The sequence below is a fragment of the Rhagoletis pomonella genome, unplaced genomic scaffold (assembly GCF_013731165.1).
Source record: "Rhagoletis pomonella isolate Grant_MI unplaced genomic scaffold, Rhpom_1.0 Rhpom_scaffold_00010, whole genome shotgun sequence".
NCBI lineage: Eukaryota > Metazoa > Arthropoda > Insecta > Diptera > Tephritidae > Rhagoletis > Rhagoletis pomonella.
The window spans coordinates 20,406,873-20,414,513 of record NW_023458564.1 but is presented as its reverse complement, the minus strand read 5'-3'; the positions used below and the strand labels follow the sequence as shown (position 1 = coordinate 20,414,513).

Below are 7,641 nucleotides of genomic sequence, written 5' to 3'. Positions count from 1 at the left end.
TGGTTCACTCTGCTACCTTCATTGTAGATTTGTTTGGTTGCATCACTTAAACAAACAAAAAAATAAAAATATTCAGGGGTTTCTTAATGCACTTGGATGCGCTCCGATTAGTGGTAAGAGAGACTTTTGCCGCTCACCGGGCGAATCGACATTTGACTTGTGAAAAACATGCACTCTCCGCAACACTCACGCCAACTCACGCATTTCCGATTGTACAAACATACTTAACATAACATATAACTTTAGGCCATTACTCGAATGTGAGTGCTTACATATGTATGGATGTGAGCACGTACATCAGTACCCTGCAGGAAATGGGACTAGTTTGTAGCTAACTACTACTACAGTCGACTAGTGGTAACTATATATTAACTATTTCCTTTGCCCGTAACTAACTACTTTTCAAGGGCATAGTGGTCCCTGGTTTCTTCTGCATTAGATGTCCACTAAACTATCAATAAAAAGAGATTTTTTATACTTTTTTATTTTATTTATTTTATTTAACTTTGCATATTTGCTTGTTTGGTTACATGTCCTTTTGTAGGTGGTCCCATATTTGAATGCCATCGGACATAACATCCAAATATTAATGTAAAATTTCGATATTTATTTTATTTGTCCTGAATTCGAAAAAGAATCTGCGAAGTGCAGAAAAAAAGTGAATGGAAATGATTTTTTGTAGGACGATATTTAAATAGAAACTTGTAAAGAAAACAAACTCAAGATAACGTCTGCATGGCTCCTACAACTCTGCATGTCTTTACAACTCATTTAAAGTTATCTTTGTCATAGCTAATTAGAAGTTAGTTAATTATCGAAATCCCGCAAAAAAGCTAACTATAAGTTTGTTATTTTAACCAATTGATAAATTTTCCTGCAGGGTATGTAATACATTGATATGCATATATTTTTTGTGCATTTGAAGTTATTTTGAAAATTTCGTTTCCAGTTTCGATTTGACTTCGAACGCGTTTGGCCGCGTCCACCGATTAACCGAGTGTGGAGAGTTACTGACTGAGCGCGTGACTACGACTAGCAGCAGCGACTAGGGTTTCAATCAGAGACGCCAACGCTGAGGACAATTTGAACGTGAGCGACTACAAGGCAGACAATAGCGTGATTACTTAGCTAGAGCTCGGTTAGTTGATTAGTTTAATTAGTCGACCGGTGTGTGCGTACGCGTGGCGCCGTTACGAACGCGATTTTTCGATTATTCAATTATAGTTTGAATTCATGGTAAACAATAGCTACAGACAAATGTATGTTAATTAGGGGATCTAAAGAAAAAAAAAATACTAAAGAGGTGCAAATTACGGATCCTGTAATGAGTGACATTAGTGAATGGTTGTGCAGTGTAGAATGAAATTTACGGTATACCCACATACATACATACGTACATATGAACATATACCTACACATCTACAAACATATAAATAAGTTTGTAAAAGGACATTCCAATTTGTGTTATTGCAGTTACGAAAACCTTCAAAATATACTAAAAACTCCGATATGTATTTATATGCAATATAAAGTTAAGTACAGTGAAAACGTTTATTATCACAAAAGACACATACGTAGTTATGTATGAACATGCATATGTTTCTATGTACATATGTATAACAATTATTGGATTTTCTTGCTTCTAAATTATATCAAATAATGTTTTAACAAATTGCATGTTTTGGCATATGGGACACTTTAACGAATTTTATTTACGTACATGGTTAATGAAATCTGTTTAAACCTACGGTTACTCATACACCTGCATCTACTCGCGTGCTTGCTGTGATAAAAGATATAAAACGTTAAAGGGAAAAATGCTTACATATGTTACTTAAATTATGTAGTATGTTGCTTTCGTGTTTCCATAGGAATATGTATGTCTGTTGATAAAAAAAATAAAAATAAAACAAAGAAGTAAATGAAAACAATTTAAGATAAAATAACTTACATACTTATATACAAAGTATGTACATTCTTACATATGTGCATGCATACAGAGTACGTACATACTTACATATTCATCTCTAACTTTCCGAAAGGCAGACAACCTTTAGCACATATACTATCACGAACAAACATACACACCTTCACATTCATACGTAAATTCACATAGATTCTAACATACACGCACACCCACACGCCCGCACAATAGGCGACTCTCTTTGAAAGTAAAGATAAAATAAAACGCTACGCTCCCTATTTTCGTTTTCGTTTTGAGATATGTTTGTAAAATTGTAAATGTACAGATACACACAAATACAATTACAAACTATTACATATCAGTAATTTTTTTTTTTGCATACAAACATATGTACATACATATTTACATATATGCACAATCAAATAAAACAAAAATTGCTCTCTTATTTGCGAGCTATGCTGCCAAAAAGTAATTTATCGCGCATTCGCGCTCTTTAAAAACTCTCACTCACAAACAAATGTATCATTCACATTCCCCCGAATAGCCGTATAACGCTGAGAACACTATCGGCTCCCTACATTGTGTCCCCACTGTCTTTTACGTTGAACAACTCAATTAAGAGAAATTAAAGGGTGTTGTTTTAGAAGTAGATCAGATCTAGTAATATAAAATTAAATTAGAATTTTTTTTGTAGGGGGCCGACCCGATTTAATATATGTAATCACTTAGTTATCTTTAGTCAAAAGAAACAGCAATTCATAGGACGTTAGAAACGTTAACAGGACTTCCAAGATGTCAATCCAATAAAAAAAAATCGAATATCGAACACCATACGCTATCGAAAATTAAAAGGCTATTCTTAAAATGGATTTTTATTGAAAGGTTCAAATTTTGAAGAACATTTGGCACTGCCGCCAACTAAAGAAACCAATGTTTTATCGATGTTCTGAGATAGTAGTTTTGTCGCTTCCTCGCTACAAAATCTCCTTACAGGAATAAAAAATGTACATGATGGTACAATGCCAGTTACATGGATTTTTCCACATTCAACCCCCTTAAGCACACCGCTCGGCCTACACGACGTTGGATCGAGAAAAATATGATAACATTGCACGATGCCCTAATCTGAACCACATCGAGCATTTCTGGGAGAAATAAAAAAGACAAGTTCGTGTTGACAATAGCTGCCATGTCACCCATGTGAAAAATCAATTGCGTCAATGGCCCGGAGATATGAAACACGAATTCAAAGGGATGGGTTTGCAACAAAATATTAGCTATAAAGTATTAAAATTTCTCAAATATGTAATAAATGCATGTATATATTACCGGCCAACCCCGATCTTAGGACAAACAAGTTTTTCCTAGGCTAACCTGGTTCTACCTAGATCCAATATATTCGTCCAACGCGGAAACAAGTAGGACGCAACAATGTTGTGGACTGTGTAGCTTGAGTACGACTTATCAGGGTTATTTTTTTGAAGTGCGGCCGAGGGCCGCCTACGCCGAAAGGGGTTCGGTGCGAAAATACTGTGGCCCCTGATCTATTTTAGCCTAGGCAAAACTAGTTTACCCGAAGATCGGGTTTGGCCGGTAACACATGTACATATATAGATAGAGGAGCTCTTCTGATCAACCGGGTAGTAAAGGAAAGAATTCTGTACTGAGAGCGGCAGTATTAGTTAGCAGTACGCATTGACCGATACGCAAAATAAAAGTTGAAAGCGACGAATGTGCATCTGTACTAAGGAACCCTACTGCTAACTGCCCAACTGCTGCCGGTAATAGCCGCAGTTATAGCCCGAACACAATGAAAACGACGAGCTACAAACCACAGCTGTCAAATTATTTTAACACGTACTCTTATGTAGATAATTATTTTGGCGACGACCGGGCTACGCGACGGCTGTGGTTGTGGCCAGATTAGATCTATTTCTATTTTTCTGGCGACAGATAAGGTTCTTCCTCTTCTTTTATGTCAAACTCATACAAATTCATGATGTCGTTGCCGCGTTCAAAGAAATCATGTCGCCATCGACAAAGCGCTTAGATAATAAAGATGACAAATTGGAAGCTGTGGTCGGTAGCTCATCGTTTTCAATGTGTTCAGAACTTGAAAGTCATCTTTCGTTGTTTTATTAATACTCTTTTGGTTGAGCTGCACTCAACCTTAAGTAAAGAGATGTCGTACAGGTTCACCAAAAGAGAGTCGAGATCAGCAAAAGCAACAAAAAGTTATATGTGTACAACAGAAATCGCCGGCAAGTGATGTGCAGTTGGCAAGATACAAAAGGCCGCCCAGAGTACTTCGATTCAACGCTGTCTGCATACCTTTCATAAACATCAGACAATTTAACTTTAACCTGTTACTGTATTTTTAATATACATACATATGTATGTATGTATGTATATAATATACACATATATGTACGTAAAATACCCTGATGGGGGAGTCATGTAAAATAAACGCATAAATGGGCAATTAATTAATGGTATCGGATATACATATATCTTATAAAGCACCGATCTCTATGATTTTCGCAGTAGGCCTTGTATGGTCGATACAATTCCATGGTTTTAGCTGCCTGCATAAGTTAGTCAAATCGCAAAACCGTATATGTGAATAATCGATCGGACGGGAGATATATCTTATGAAGCACCGATCTCAACGATTTTCTCTGCGGACCTTGTTTGATTAATTAGCAAATAGCTAACGAAAGTGCAAGGTTTTAGCTGTCTAAATAAATGAGTTTTAGTTAGCTGAATAAATTGAGGAGGTATAATGCAAAACCTCATATCTGAACAATCACTCAAATGATTAATACATTATAAAAAGACACGCACTACTAAATTTCGGTCGGATATCTTGATTAGATTGCGTTGAAACAGACAGACAGACATGCATGGCCAAATCGACAAAAGCTCGACGTTCTGATCATTTTGATATAGTTTGTCATGGGTCTACCTTTTCTTAATGTACACATGTAGTTGTAATATGTTTTCATGTTCATGAAAGATATACAAAATTACGGCTGCACATTTGCAATCCCCGATGGTCACCGACTACTGTTGTAGAAAATTTACTTTATTTTTTTTTTTTAAACAAAACACATAATATTTTAAAATCAAAACCCTTCTAATATATCCATATAAAATGCTACAGTCATACACACACACATACATATGTATATAAATATCTAAGTTTCTTAGTATAAGTGCGAATTCTGAACAAATATTTTACAACGCCAGCTTTCTACCTCTTCCAATGTTGTTACCCATTTCAGCAATACGAACATCGTTTCTTTACTGATTTTTTACTTAACAATTCCATCTGCATCATATTGTTTTTTTTTTTGAATTTCGATATTTGGGAGAACAGTGAACAATCGCTTTTTGGAGGAAGCCAAACTCAGATACCAAAAGCAAAACTCTTAAAACTTAATTTCGTATTCGTATTCGCATTTGGTCGCCAACGGCCTTTTGCTGCCTCCTCCATCGCCATGGTGGGGCTTGTTCTGTTCGGTTTGCGACCCGTCTCTGCCTGTTTGCTTGCCAGTCGCTGTTGGTGCTCGGCGCGTTGCTCCATTCTGCGTTGCTTCGCTCCGCTCCACTCTGCTCACTTTTCGCATTTCGCATATTTAATATTAGTCGCAAATACAAATCGCAATTATTCAATCGCGAGCAGCATTGCAGTGTGGATCCCCCGAAATTCAGTAAAAATACGTCCTGCGGTTTTGGACTTCCCATAATAAGCACAGTTTGGCTTGAAGTTTCAGTTTTTAATTCAGTCCAGCCGGAAAGTGTTCAGTGCAAATGGCTAAAAACGAGAGTTGAAAAGTGATACGTTTGTTTTTTTTACTAAAAATATATTATTTGAAAATTTTAGGAAGATATGAATGTAGCTCTAAGATCGAGGGTCGATGGGGCTTCTTATCATAGAGTAATCGAAACAAGTTTTTTGTATTTAAAAGATCGTTAAATCTTGACGTTAAAAATGTGTGCATATTTAAATGAATCAGAGGGTCTTGTAACTACTCAAAAATGTGTTAATAAGTCACGCTAGTATTAAAAATACTCAAAGAATTTCGATATCTTTAAAATTGTAGTTTTTTAACTCAATGTTTAGTTTATCTTCTCCAGTTGCTGCCTCTTATGTGAAATGTGAATGCATGTGTGTGTAGAACATGTAATTATCTTACAAAATTTTTTTTTTTATTGTTCTACGTTTCTGTTATTTCTCATCTTTGTTTTTAAACACACAGAGCGCGTTCAAACGCATGAAATGTAAATATGTTTGAATTTTGGACAAAAAGAATGAAATCCATAAATTTTTCAACACTTTGAGTTTGTATAGATACGTATGGTTCTCGCGTTTTATTTGCCTTCATTATGTGTATATATATATATATATATGTATTCGGGTTGTTTCGCAATATTCATTTTTATGTTTTTCAATGTTATTTTTAAATATCTGACGTTGTGCGACAAGTTGTTTGTAAAAATTACCGCAAAATAATAAAGTAAAATAGCAAGATATATAAAAAGTAGCTAAAAACAACTATTGGATATGTGTATGTAGATATGAATGTACAGTATCTGTGTGTGTGTAGAAAACGCGAAAAAGAAATACGAAAAACAAATAATCAATAATCAACCTGAAGTTTCGAAATTTATAGTAAACTTAGTGGAATCGTAAACTGTGCATCACAGAGCAATTTGAAATATAACGACTCAATAATTTGATATAAAGATGACTCCATTAAACGTATAAACAGAAAATCGAAAACCGGAAGTATGTTTTATAAAAATTTTCGAAATTTTATTAAAACTTTTAATTCGAAGTTGTCAACAGTTTTTGTCGGCTTTAGGGTTATACCACAAATATATTTTATCTGCTTCATTAATAAATAAATATCGAGTTAATTTTCCTAATATCAGAAATGAAGTCTTCTGAGTAACCCTCTAATGATAGCAACTACAAGATCAAAGAAAGGGGATTTATATTTACATATGTATTAGTACAAAGCAGTTACTTCAGTTCTATTAACTTCACACTTGATAAAGATATGACACATACCGGGTATTTTTTTAATATAAAAACTAATTAATGCAATGCACTAATCTACACCGAGGAAAAATTCTTAAAAGTGTTTAATTCATATTTATATGCGTAAATTTTTGTATCTATACCCGCAGTGAAATACAGGGACTTAAAAATATTATAAAAAATAAATATAAAAAAATCTAATATTAAATATCAAATGTAAGAAAAAACGTTTGACTATAATATTATCTCGAATAACAATTTGCCGCATTTACTAAAGAATCTGTGTAAGTATTTAAAAAAAATTATATATCTACTATGCACGTATACATATTTTACATTATTATTTCATAAAATTTTATTGTTTATTATGATCTCCTTAAGAATGTGATATGAGAAAACTTTGCAGTGCGTAGCTGTGATCTTTTTGGAGCTAAATTAAATAATTTTAAAGTAGTTTAAAGTTTTTAAATTTATTATCTGCTGGTTTTGGGAGTGAAGGAACAAGAAACAAAAAACTTCTTAATACTCACACAATGTTCTTATAAATAGAATTGTTCATATTTGGCCATTAAGCGATCAAACCCTTTTACATAAAAGGTATATGCATCGATTTCAAATCGTACGATTTGCAAAACTTACTTTGGAGATTTCTTAGCAAAAAGGCAAAATT

At 34.1% G+C, this 7,641-nt stretch overlaps 1 long non-coding RNA gene across 4 annotated transcripts in view; it reads left to right on the top strand.

Annotated features, from left to right (window-relative positions):
• Positions 1-941: 941 nt before the first annotated feature.
• The window catches only part of LOC118746156, a 95,857-nt gene continuing 89,157 nt past the window's right edge, over positions 942-7,641 (top strand). For all 4 annotated transcript variants that reach the window (XR_004993786.1, XR_004993788.1, XR_004993787.1 and 1 more), the window contains exon 1: positions 942-1,236. This is a non-coding gene — a long non-coding RNA (uncharacterized LOC118746156). The remainder of the gene's footprint in view (positions 1,237-7,641) is intronic.